The following is a 12,816-nucleotide window of genomic DNA, read 5'->3' on the forward strand; positions in this document are numbered from 1 at the left end:
ACCACAAAGCTCCAAAAGCCCAGCACATCTGCTGTGTGAAAATGCACGAGGCTCCAACCAGAACCCAGGCTGGCCTTGTTGGCTAAGATGGCAAGCCATCAAGAATGAAGTCAACCCTGGAGCAAGAGTGATAGTACAGTAGCTAGCGCACTTGCCCCTCACATGGCTGACCCAGGTATAATTCTCAGCACCCCATATGGTTTCCTGAGCCCACTAGGAGTGATCCCTGAGCACATAGCCAGAAGTAAATGCTGAGCACTGCTGGTTGTGGTCCATAAACAAAAAAATAAAACATAGGGAGTTGGGGGCTGGAGCGATAGCACAGTGGGTAGGGAGTTTGCCTTGCACTCGGCCGACTCGGGTTCGATTCCCAGCATCCCATATGGTCCCCTGAGCACCACCAGGGGTGATTCCTAGGTGCAGAGCCAGGAGTAACCCCTGTGCATCGCCAGGTGCAACCCAAAAAGAAAAAAAAAAAAAAAAAAAAAGATGGGGAGTTGACCTCTAGCAGATCAACTGTACCCAGCAGTCTGACTGTGCCTTCAAGCTTCCTGGTATGCCAAAATTGCTGCTGTGCCTCTGGACAAACTTCAGCAACTCGGGACCAATTACCCAAGAAATTAAATGGCCAAAAGTTAGGTATGTGGGAGCCATGGCCACAATCCACCTCCAGTTTAACTATATAAGCTCATTTATTGGCATTGCTTCAGAGACTCAAATAAATCTCCAAAGAGATCAAAGCCACAGTTAATCTCGGACCGACACAAGGCTGAGCAGATCAGGGTTGCATGCGGCCGACCCAGGTTCGATAAATGGGGATAAATGGGGGGAGGGAGGTCAACCTGGTGCCTGCCCAAATAGAGCTCCCCATAGCCACTTGCTCCCACAATCCAAAATCCCTGTCATGCCCCCAGCTGGACTCCAGTGTCTCAAGATGGACCTCACTGAGACAGAATCCACTGAAAATTTGGGTATGCAGGTTTTGTGACTGAAATTTCCAGGTTTTCTCAGTTCCCCCACCTCCCTCTATATCTGGAAGCCTCAGCAGTCACATCCATACCCCAAAGCTGCCACTCAGTTTTAAACCTGAGTGCACAGCCAGGAGTTACCCCTGTGTATTGCCGGGTGTGACCCAAAAATTGAAAACAAAAGAAGTACATAACTTGCATTTGTGAAGCCCGGGGATCAATCCCAGATTGCTATCTAGAGGTGACATTTCAATAATAAACATTCATATATTTATGCATAGGTCCTAGTTTATACACAAAAAGACAAAAAAAAACACCCCATAAGCTTGCAGCTGAAAATTTTTTTTTTAAAAAAATGAATACACAGGGGGCCGGAGTGATAGCACAGCGGATAGGGCGTTTGCCTTGCACGCGGCCAACCCGGGTTCAATCCCCGGCATCCCATGTGCTCCCCCAAGCACCGCCAGGAGTAATCCCTGAGCATCGCTGGGTGTGACCCAAAAAGCAAAAGAAAAAAAAAATGAATACACGGGACTAGAGTGATAGTACAGTAGGTAGAGTGTTTGCCTTACACATGGCCAAACTGGGTTTGATCACAGCATTTCATATGGTCCCCTGAGCACCACCAGGTGTAATTCCTGAGTGCAGAACCAGAAGAAATGCCAGCATTGCTGGGTGTGACCCAAATAGAAAAAAAAAGATTCAAGAAGAATTAAAGAGAGAGGGGCTGGAGCAATAGCACAGCGGGTAGGGTGTTTGCCTTGTACGCGGCCAACCCGGGTTCTAATCCCAGCATCCCATATGGTCCCCTGAGCACCGCCAGGGGTAATTCCTGAGTGAAGAGCCAGGAGTAACCCCTGTGCATTCACCGGGTGTGACCCAAAAACCAAAAAAAAAAAAAAAAAAAAAAAATTAAAAAAAAAAAAAGAATTAAAGAGAGAACACAGGGGTAAGGTGTTTGCCTTGCACATGGACAACTGCAGTTTGATCGCCAGCACTGCATACTGTCTACTGAGTATCACCAAGAGTACCCCTGAGCTCAGAGCAGAAGTAGCCTCCAAGTAGTGCTGGGTGTGGTCCCAACTCCTCCCCCCACCAATAAAGTTTCCTTTAAGAAAGAAAGAGGGTAGACGCATGATGCCATGGCAGCAGTATATGCAGCACCAGGAATTAAACCCTGATTGGTGTGTGCCCTGCCCATTGCACTGTTAAAAGTAACACTGAGTAGGGGCTGGAGTGATAGCACAGCGGGTAGGGCGTTTGCCTTGCACGCGGCCGACCCGGGTTCGAATCCCAGCATCCCATATGGTCCCCCGAGCACCGCCAGGAGTAATTCCTGAGTGCACGAGCCAGGAGTGACCCCTGTGCATCGCTGGGTGTGACCCAAAAAAGCAAAAAAAAAAAAAAAAAAAAAGTAACACTGAGTAAACCATATTGTGCATCATTTTTACTTTTTTTTTTTTTTGCAGGGGGCCCCAGGAGTCAATCCAGAAGATTCTTGGTCAGCCAGGCTGGACACAGGTTCAATGCAAGGGCACAAGGATGCCATACTGCTTGAACCCTGTGGGATCGAGAGTCATTTTCACTTTTAGAATCACTTAAAATGTTTCGTTCTCAAAAACTAAACATTAAATCAATAAGAATGACGTATGCCATGATAAAATGCAAACACAAACTAGTCTACAGAAAAGGGAACCCCCAGATGACAGGGAGGAAATAGGAGAATAGGACCATTTACTCAAGGTCCCCCTAGCCTCTGAAGACAAATCTGTCAGAAGACACATTTGATTCTAGCTGCCAAAAGCAAATACAAAGCGAGCCAAAGTTCCCAATTTCTTGGTTGACACACCCCTTTCCATGCATCCCTAGGAAAATGCCTTTCAGCAAGAACACAAAGTCTCCCCAGGCTCCTCCTGACCCTGGGTCTTCCCAGCCCCGACTTTGGGCAACACTGTGAGGGAGGAACAGAGACGCCTCAGTTCCCACATCAAACCACGCAAATCTCTCCAAAGGGAGGCAGTGCAGGAAAGACTGCCGCAGGAAAGGCACTTGCCTTACCCACAGCTGGCCAGGATTTGACCCCCTACACCCTTTAGGAGCCCCCAAAAGACCCCTGACCACAGAACCATAGAGCTTCCTAAGTACCGCCAGGTGTGGCCCAAATACTCCCCTCAAAAAACATTTGGTCGGGGGTGGGGTGGGGAGAGCTTCTTTGTATGCAGCCAACTCAAGTTTGATTCCCAGCATCCTATCATGTAGTTCCCTGAGCACCACGAGTAACTCCTGAGTACAGAGCCAGAAGCAACCCCTGGGCTTCGCCAAGTGTGGCCCCCAAACAAACAATAAAAAACAACAACAAACAAAAAAACCACAAGTTTTTCTTTCTTTTCCTTTTTTTTTTTTTTTAATAAAAGGAGGCAGGGCTCCTCTGAAAAATGTTTGAGCCTGGGGCTGCAGTGCAAAATGAACAAGATAGGCTAAAAGAAATTCAAAGGGCACCAAGAAAATAGCCCAAAGATGGTGTATCTAGTTCCAGCACTACTAAGCTACACTGGGCACCCCCAGCATCTCCAGGCCCTATAGTCTCGAATCTAGAGAACTGAACAATGAGCTGTCAGAGCTCAGGATCACAGAGCTGAGCAATACCAAGAGTGGGTCCCTCAGTCCGCCGTAAAGTGCTCACTCTCCATCCCACCTATAAAAAAATGAGGACATGAGAAAACCTAGGCAAAAGGCTGGTAAAAGCCTCCCACCCCACCACCAGCATTGCCAAGACTAACACCCTTCACCATAAGACCCAGAACATTGCTTGGGGCTGGAGCGATAACACAGCGGGTAGGGCATTTGCCTTGCATGCGGCCGACCCGGGTTCGATTCCCAGCATCCCATATGGTCCCCCGGGCACCGCCAGGAGTAAATCCTGAGTACAGAGCCAGGAGTAACCCCTGAGCATCACTGGGTGTAAGCAAAAAAAAAAAAAAAGACTCAGAACATTGCTGGGTTGAGGGTGAAGAACAAAAAAAATAAAACTGGTAAAAGGGTTTCTATTGGTTGTCAGACAACTTTGCTAGCAGAAAAACTATGGTATTTATAGGCTACAAGACATCAAATAAGAAATAAGCTAGAAATCTACACTACCATGATTAATTGGGAGGATAATGGCGAGAGCAGGGAATTTCAATGACTAAAATGGAAATAATCACTAGAAAATCTTCATTATGATGAAACTAACTTGTACAAAAGTCACTGATAGAAGTCAACTGAGGAACAGAACATTTTATAGACACAGGTAAAATTATGTATCAAAACTGCTGGCTAGACCTGGAATAACAGTACAGTAGGTACAGCATTTTGCCCTGCACACAGCGACCCATGTTAAATCCCTGGTGCCCATCTAGTCATCCAAGTCCAGCCAGGAATGACCACTGAGCAGCCAGGAGTAAATCCTGAGCACCACTAGGATGTGGCCCAAGACCAAAAGGGAAAAAATAAAAATTAAAAAACTGCTGGCAAATTCTTTCAAATGTCGGGGCTGGAGCAATAGTACGGTGGGTAGGGTGTTTGCCTTGCACGCGGCTGACCCGGGTTCAATTCCCGGCATCCCATATGGTCCTCTGAGCACCGCCAGGGGTGATTCCTGAGTGCAGAGCCAGGGGTAACCCCTGTGCATTGCAAGGTATGACCCATAAAGCAAAAAAAAAAAAAAATTATTTCAAATGTCTCCTCAGAATGGGAGTAGATGGGGGACCAGATGTAGGACCAAAGGGAGCATCAGGAGCCCAAGGTGGGGGGTCGAGGGAGTAATAAGCTGCAGACTGCTGAGAGGGGGCACACAAAACCGCTTACCTGTACCCCTCAGCAAAGTCCTTGTGCCCAAATCAGTGGAAAAGGTGGTGATGGACAACAGCATGGAGGTGTGGTCCCTGCCTACATCTGCTCCTGAGCAGAACAGGGTCAGGAAAGATGTTCTAGACATGGGACAGTGTTGCAATATGGTACACTGGAGTCAATGCGGAGTGATTATCAGAGCTCTTCCATCTTCCTACACCTGTGGGTCAGCACCTGACCTGCTAACTGGCCCATGAACAGGCACTTATAACCAAGTTTGGAGACCAGTGTTTCTTAAGCTTTCTACAGCAACAGACTGTCACCTGTCTGTGGACTGGTAGCTGAAGAAAACTGAACTAGATAAAAGACTCAATACTAAATTTCTATATATAATGTCTGTCTCCCTGTACACACAAATGTATTCGATAATGAAAAATTATTAGTCACCTACAACTTACTCTAAGTAGATAACAGAAAACGCTAGAGAAAGAGTACAGAGGACAAGGCATTATATCCCAAAGATCCTCATTCAATCCCCAGCACCACATATGGCCCCTGAGCATTGCCAGGAGTGACTCCTGAGCAGTCAGTACTAGCCCCCGAGCACTGCTGGGTGTCACCTCCCCTGACCCCTGAAAAAGAGAATAAACAGCAAGTAACAAATACTGCACAATATATTAACTGATAGATCAAGAAGGGAATACAGTAACAGATGTGCTAATTACATTTGCAATTTTTCAACAGAAAACAGAAAAAATCTGCCTGCTGAAGATTTGTGCCTCTTAAATGAAAAGACTGAATTGTAAAAGGAATACATATTAAATATCTGGCTTTTTTTTTTTCTTTTTGGATTTTGGGCCACACCAGCAGTGCTTAGGGCGCACTCCTGGCTCTGCACTCAGGAATAGCTACCAGCAGTGCTCTAGGGACCACACGGGGTATCGAGTACTGAACCTGGGTTGGCCAAGTGGAAGGCAAACACCTTAATGGCTGTACCATTGCTCTGGCCTCTAAATAGCTGGCTTTCAATAAAATTAACTTTCTAATTGAAAGGGGTGGAGCGATAGCACAGCGGGTAGGGCATTTGCCTTGCACACAGTCAACCCAGATTTGATTCTTTCACCCCTCTCGGAGAGCCCGGCAAGCTACAGAGAGTATCTCGCCCACACGACAGAGCCTGGCAAGCTACCCGTGATGTATCCAATATGCCAAAAAAACAGTAACAAGTCTCACAATGGAGACATTACTGGAGCCCGCTCGAGCAAATCAATGAGCAACGGGATGACAGTGACAGTTCTAATTGAAAATACAAACTTTAATCATACACATGGCATGCTGTCTAATGTGCTTACACCAAAGCTGATACAAAAATAAAATAGGGGGTGAGGGACTGAAACAATAGCACAGCAGGGCAGGGCACTTGCCTTGCACATGGCTGACCCAGGTTTGACGCTCAGTACCCCATATAAGGTCCTCTGAGCACCACCAGGAGTAACTCCTGAGTGCAGAGCTAGGAGTAACCCCTAAGCACGACTGTGTATGGCCCCAAAACAAAATAAATAAATAGATAAATAAGTAAGAGGGGGTTAATACCCAAAGATCTTCCCTTCCACTCTTCCACTCAGAATATGAGAGGTTTAAAAACATACTTCTCCAGTATAAAAATGCACAGAACTCGGAGATAGAGGACAAGCCTGGGAACCCTGCGGGAGCACCTGGCCAGATCCCCAGCACTTCCCAGTATGCCTGAGCAGCAGCACCGAAGGAAAAAACTGGAAACGCACAAAGTAAGAGTTTCTACTGACCAGGAAAAAGGCAGAAACCACCAAGGGGTCCGGGCTGAGATCAGAGGCCCCAAAACGTTCTATCCAGGATTTCAAATCCCAAGGCTATGGAGACAAGTCCCTCCCTCCATTCCCGACTCTCGGGTGACGGGAGGGTCAACGGGGCTGCAGGGCAGGGCCAAGGAGGAGAGCGGCCCCACCACACGGCAGGCCCCGAGGGCCACGTTTCCAAGGATGCCACCAGAGGAGCAGGGCGCATCAAGTCCTGCGCTGGGAGGGGAGGTCAACCCCACAGCCTCGGAGCACTGGGCTGGGCTGGGGAAGGCCGAGGACACAGTCTCCGGCAGGAAGCAGCTCGACCTTGCGCAGGCCCCAGGCACAGCCCCAACAGACCCAGAGGGAGGCCATGGGGCGGGAGGGAGCGCGCAAAGCCCACCCTGAAGCAGACTCCCCATGCCCAAAGAGCGGGGTGCGCAAGGAGGCAAGGGTTCAAAAGGGAGGCAGGGGCACGCTGCTGCGGGGTCTGGGGCAGAGGCTCCAGCGAGGCAGGTCTGTCACTGGGGTGCCCTGTGAGAGAGAGGTCAGCCCAGAGCCGGTGACGTTTAGGGAGTGGAAGAGGCCCGGGGTCCCCGAGAGCTTGGAGAGAGGCCTGGGTGGGCTCAGCTCAGCACAAGGGGCCGCCCCCCACCCTCGCCCTCACCCACACCTCCGGCTGCGTCCAGCAGGGCTGCTGAAGGCCTCCCCTCGGCGAGAAGCCGGCGAGGGCGACAGCCGCGTGGGGGGGTCTCGTTAACTGGGTGCGGCAGTGGCAGGCCGGACCCCAGTGACCCGAGGGGGCGGGGCCCACGCTGCACCTAGGAGGAGGATGCTCCAGCAGGGCCGGGGGCGGGGGACGAGGGGGGCGCTGGGGGGGGGGAGAAGCGGCGGGGGCTCTCTGGAGGTCTCTGGGGCGCGCGGGAGGGGGCCCAGGGGGCGGCGGTTGCTCTGAAGGGCCGCGGGAGGGGCTCTGAGGGGGACGGGAGAGGTCCGGGGGGGCTCTGAGGGGCGACGGGAGGGGCCCGGGGGGCTCTGAGGGCCCGCGGAAGACACTCTGAGGGGCGACGGAGGAGGCGGGGGGGCTCTGAGGGGCGGCGGTTGCTGTGAGAGGCAGCGGGAGGGGTCCGAGGGGCTCTGAGGAGCGAAGGGAGGAGGCTCCGGGGGGACTGTGAGGGGCCGCGGAAGAGCCTCTGAGGGGGACGGGAAGAGGCCCCGGGGGGTTCTGAGGGGCGGCGGAAGGAGTCTGAGGGGTCTGAGGAGCGACGGGAGAGACTCCGGGGTGCTGTGAGGGGCCGCGGGAGGCGTCCGCGGCGGCGGTTGCCCTGAGGGGCGGCGGTTGCCCTGGCCCGGGCTCTCGGGCGGCGGGACCCACACCCGACGCGGCGCCCGCCCGACCCGGCGAGGCCGCGAGCCGCCCCGACAGGCCGGCGGGAACAAAGCGAGGCCGCCCCGGCCCGAGCCGCCCGTCCCGCCCGCCCGCGCCTACCCGGGTCCGTGCGCCGAGGCCGGGCGCGAGGCGGCCGCTCCGGGGGCGTCCGGGCGGCGGGAGGAAGCGGCGCCGCTACGGCGAGCAGGAAGGACGCGCGCGCCCGCGCCGCAGCTGCGCGCTCGCGGCGCCGTGACGTCGGCGGGGCGGGAGGCGCCGAGACGCGGGGCGGGCCAGAGCGGCCCCGGCCGGCCAGAGCGGCCCGGGCGGGCTCGGCTGCCGCCGCGCGGACAAGCGGACGCCCGCCCGGTGCAGCCCCCGCGGGCCGGGCCGACCCGGGAGGACGCGCAGGACGCCCGGCTTTGTGAACCACGGTAGAGCAGGATCTTTTATCCAGGAAAAAAGGGACAGATTTACGACTGAACAGTGAAAAGACTAATAGAGTTTAGGGGAGGGGAAATAAATGAATTTTAGCGCCAGGCATGAGGGTCAGCTGGTAGAGTCGTTCCTAGCATAGGTTTGACTCCAGGCATCACATGGGTCCCCAAGTATCCCACAACGAAAGTGTAACCCCGCTTCTACAGGGTCCCCTCACCTCCAGGAGTAATCCTGAGTGCAGAGCCAGGAGCACTGCACCGTTGGGTGTGACACACACGTTTGCGAGCGGGCTGGAAATTGTAGAGCATGTAAAGCACTTGCCTGGCACAGATCAACCCGGGTTTGCTCCCCCAGGCCCCACATGATCCCCTAGGCCGCACTGATCCTTAAGTGGAGAGATATGACTAAATCCTGAACACCACCAGGTATGGTCTTCAAACAAGTTTTTTTTATTATTATTTTTTTAAAAAAATTATTTATTTATTTTTTGCGTCACACCTGGCGATGCACAGGGGTCATTCCTGGCTCATGCACTCAGGAATTACCCCTGGCTGTGCTCAAGGGACCATATGGGATGCTGGGATTTGAACCCGGGTCGGCTGCGTGCAAGGCAAACGCCCCACCCGCTGTGCTATCACTCCAGCCCCCACAAACAAGTTTTTAAACATTGGAGCAGTTTGAATGGGAACGACCCAGAGGGTCCAAGTAAGTGCAGAGTAAAGTGGACAAGGTGATCAGGCATCTGAGAAGCAGGAGCCAAAACCTCAAGCTGGGGAGGCCCAAAGACACTGAGGTCCCAGGACCTACCCACCCACCCCAATTAAACCCACCATGAGCTGGCAGCTGACATTACCTTATCCACAGGAAGGGTTAGAATCAAAGGTCAGAAAATATAAGCAGAAGTCACAAAGAAACTAGACCCCTCACCTGCGCCCGTACTGGGAATTGAAGATGAAGCATCCACTTTGCCATTTAGAGTGGACACATTCCCAGGTAATTACCAGGCAAGAATAACGCATGTCACGCAATAAAATGTTTAAAAAGAGGATGAGGAGGGCTAGAGCAATAGTATAGCAGGGAGGGTGCTTGCTTTGCATGTGGCCAGCCTGGGTTCAATCCCTGGCATCCTATAAGGTCCCCTGAACACCAACAGAACTAATTCCAGAGCCAGGAGTAAACCCTGATCACTGCCGGGTTTGGCCCTCAAACCCCGTTGGATCTCTTCCCTGACTGGTACCAGAAGTGATCCCTAAGCACTGTCACTGTATCACTGTCATCCCGTTGCTCATCGATTTGCTTGAGCGGGCACCAGTAACATCTCCATTTTGAGACTTGTTACTGAATACACCACGGGTAGCTTGCCAGGCTCTGCTGTGCAGGTGGGATACTCTCGGTAGCTCTCTTTGGCTACTGAGAGACCCCTAAGCATAGAGCCAAAGGTACTGAGCACCACTGGGTGTGTCCAAGCCACACACACACACACACACACACACACACACACACACACACACCCCGCTAACAATGTCAAAAACAAGTACAAATGCCTTGCTCCTGGATGCTGCTCTTGTGAGAACAAATGAGCAGGAGACATGGCCTGAATGGACAGTGGCTGCCGGAAGGGATGAACTTCTGGGATAAGAGGCAGACACCAAGACTGACATGGGGGTGAAGCCTCTGTGAGAATCTGGTCTCTGGGCATGGAGGAGGCTGTTTGGGGGTGGACGGGAGTCTCGGGCTGTTCCAGGACTATGAAGGTGGGGAGGCTGTTCCCAGCCTGTTCTCAGGGGAAAGGGAGCTGAGCTGGTGCAGTCAAGGCAGTTGGTCCCAGTGGTTTGAGGACATGGAGGCACTTTGAAGAGGTGAGGTGCAGGCAGTGGAGACCTGTAGGCTGGGGGACGGGACAAGCTGCACATCAGCCTACCAGGAAATGTCCATGGTTGGGTGACACAGGACAGTGGGCTGGGTCTTGACTTCCTCACCTAAGGTCCCAGTTTGCAAATGGCCGTGGCAGGCAGATACAGGGGCAGGGCCTGGCCAAAGCAGCAATTTCCAACTGCTCAGAGTCCTTGAAGCACCGGGCTGTAGAATATTGGAGTTGTCCAGAGTGAGGGGAAGAAATAAGGGGCGAGAGGCTGAGAGGGTGGACACAGCGCAGGATAGAGCACTGCGGTGCTGCCCCCTGGCGGCTGCACGCAGCAGGCGCTCCCGCCCACGAGCTCCGCCTGCTCCTTTCCCCAAGCGCCAACCGGCAAGTTCAGTTGAAAGTAATGATGGGTTTGGTGAACTCTTCAGATTGTGTTGGTTTGATAGGCAACTTGCTTTTGCTTTTGCTTTTGGGGCACACCCGGTGGTGCTCAGATCCACTCCCAGTGAGGCTGGAACCTGCACTAGCCACAAGCAAGGTAATCGCCCTACCCTTTGTACTATCACTCAACCCCAGGGGAAACCTCATTCTGATGACAAGCTGTTCATTAGTTTTTTTCTTCTGTCTTTAGTGGGTTGTTTTTCTTGTTTTGTACTTTGGTATACTGTACACTAGCACCTTTGCAAGCCCGGGCTGTGACAAGAATACATCTGTGGGGGCTGGAGCAATAGCGCAGTGGGTAGGGCGTTTGCCTTGTACTCGGCCGACCCAGATTGGATTCCCAGCATCCCATATGGTCCCCCCAAACACCTCCAGGAGCAATTCCTGAGTGCAGAGCCAGGAGTAATAACCTTGTGCATCGCCAGGTGTGACCCAAAGAGAAAAAAAAAAAACAAAAACAACCAAAGAATACATCTGTGGTTTGAACTTCATTCTCAGCTCTCAAATAATTCAGAATGAACTAGTTTTGTTTTTGTTTTGTTTTGGGTCACGCCTGGCGGTGCTCAGAGACCATATAGGATGCTGGGGATCAAACCTGGGTCAGCCCCGTGCGAGGCAAACGCCCTACCGCTGTGCTATAGCTCCAGCCCCTGAACTAGTTCTTTCAGTAGCACTTGGGGTGGAAGTTGGGGTCTAGGGGTGGAACTCAGGACCCTAAAGTCTACACTATGCCCAAAGCCCCATTCCCGCCTCCTCCGTTCCATGGTTTGTTCTTCCCCTTCTTCCTGCTTGTCTAAGTGAGTCATGTGTGCATGTGCGGTTGCAGGCGGCTAAGGCACTCACCATGTGCTCTCGGGAGTCGGGAACTGCTGCCCGCTGGGGTTCACACCTCAACTGTGGGCTGGAGAACACCCTCTTATAGGATGGGGCGGAGGGGCGGACCCCAGACGGTGGATCCATGGAGACCACGCTCAGCACACGTGGCCAGCACAGAGGATTTGACTTGTCGCCTCACTTGCAGAACAGGAGCTTCCACAGCTGAGCTATGGTGGCCACTAGCACTGCACTGCCCAGGTGGTTGGCTCTCAGTCAGCTGACCCCCTACTGGTGATTGCACCTGACCTCTGGAGCATGAAGGGGCTGCCCACCTCCCTCCAGGGGTGGGAGGGGAGTGGAAGGGCTTCCTGACCATTGCTCCTTCTTTCTGCACACTCTAAGGACTTGCTCTAAGCTCTGTGCTCAGGAAACACTCCTAGTGGGATTGGTGCCCAGGATTTGAAATGGGATTAGTCAAAGGCAAGGCAAGGGCCCTAATCCCTGTCCATGTATTCTCTCTGGCCTCCTAAAAATATTTTTTGGGAGGGCTGGAGCGATAGCACAGCGGATAGGGTGTCTGCCTTGCACACGGCTGACCTAGGTTCGATTCCCAGCATCCCATGTAGTCCCCTGAGCACCGCCAGGGGTAATTGGGTGCAGAGCCAGGAGAAACCCCTGTGCATTGCCGGGTGTGACCCAAAAAGAAAAAAAAAACTTATTTTTTTGAAATTACAAAGTTATGCCTATTACAGGTGCAATTAATACACTTAAAAACAACTCGGGGGGCCGGAGCGATAGCACAGCAGGTAGGGCGTTTGCCTTGCACGAGGCTGACCCGGGTTCGATCCCCGGCATCCCATATGGTCCCCCAAGCACTGCCAGGAGTAATTCCTGAGTGCAAAGCCAGGAGTAACCCCTGAGCGTCGCTGGGTGTGACCCCCCCAAAAAAAAAAAAACTCGGGGCAGGGGACTAGCACAATAGCACAGCGGGTAGGGTGTTTGCCTTGCACTCAGCCAACCTGGCTTCGACTCCCAGCATCCCATATGGTCATGGTCCACTGAGCACCGCCAGGAGTAATTCCTGAGTGCAGAGCCAGGAGTAACCCCTGTGCATCGCCGGGTGTGACGCAAAAAAAAAACAAAACAAAACATCAAAAAACAACAACAAAAAAAACTCTGGCTGCTCTGCCTGAGCCCACCTCCAGCTGGCACCAGCCTCACACAGTTCCTCAAGACCGAGTGCCTTGCCCCTTGCCTCCTGCTCATGGGAACATG

The 12,816-nt window shown here is 52.7% G+C and overlaps 1 protein-coding gene across 14 annotated transcripts in view; it reads right to left on the minus strand.

Moving 5' to 3' along the window:
* Positions 1-8,228, minus strand: part of EP400 (E1A binding protein p400) — an 80,671-nt gene extending 72,443 nt beyond the window's left edge. For all 14 annotated transcript variants that reach the window (XM_055146699.1, XM_055146695.1, XM_055146694.1 and 11 more), the window contains exon 1: positions 8,103-8,228. The gene's annotated coding sequence lies outside the window, so the exon portion shown is untranslated. The remainder of the gene's footprint in view (positions 1-8,102) is intronic.
* Between the last annotated feature and the right edge of the window lie 4,588 nt (positions 8,229-12,816).

The sequence above is a fragment of the Sorex araneus genome, chromosome 9, assembly GCF_027595985.1.
Source record: "Sorex araneus isolate mSorAra2 chromosome 9, mSorAra2.pri, whole genome shotgun sequence".
Classification (NCBI taxonomy): domain Eukaryota; kingdom Metazoa; phylum Chordata; class Mammalia; order Eulipotyphla; family Soricidae; genus Sorex; species Sorex araneus.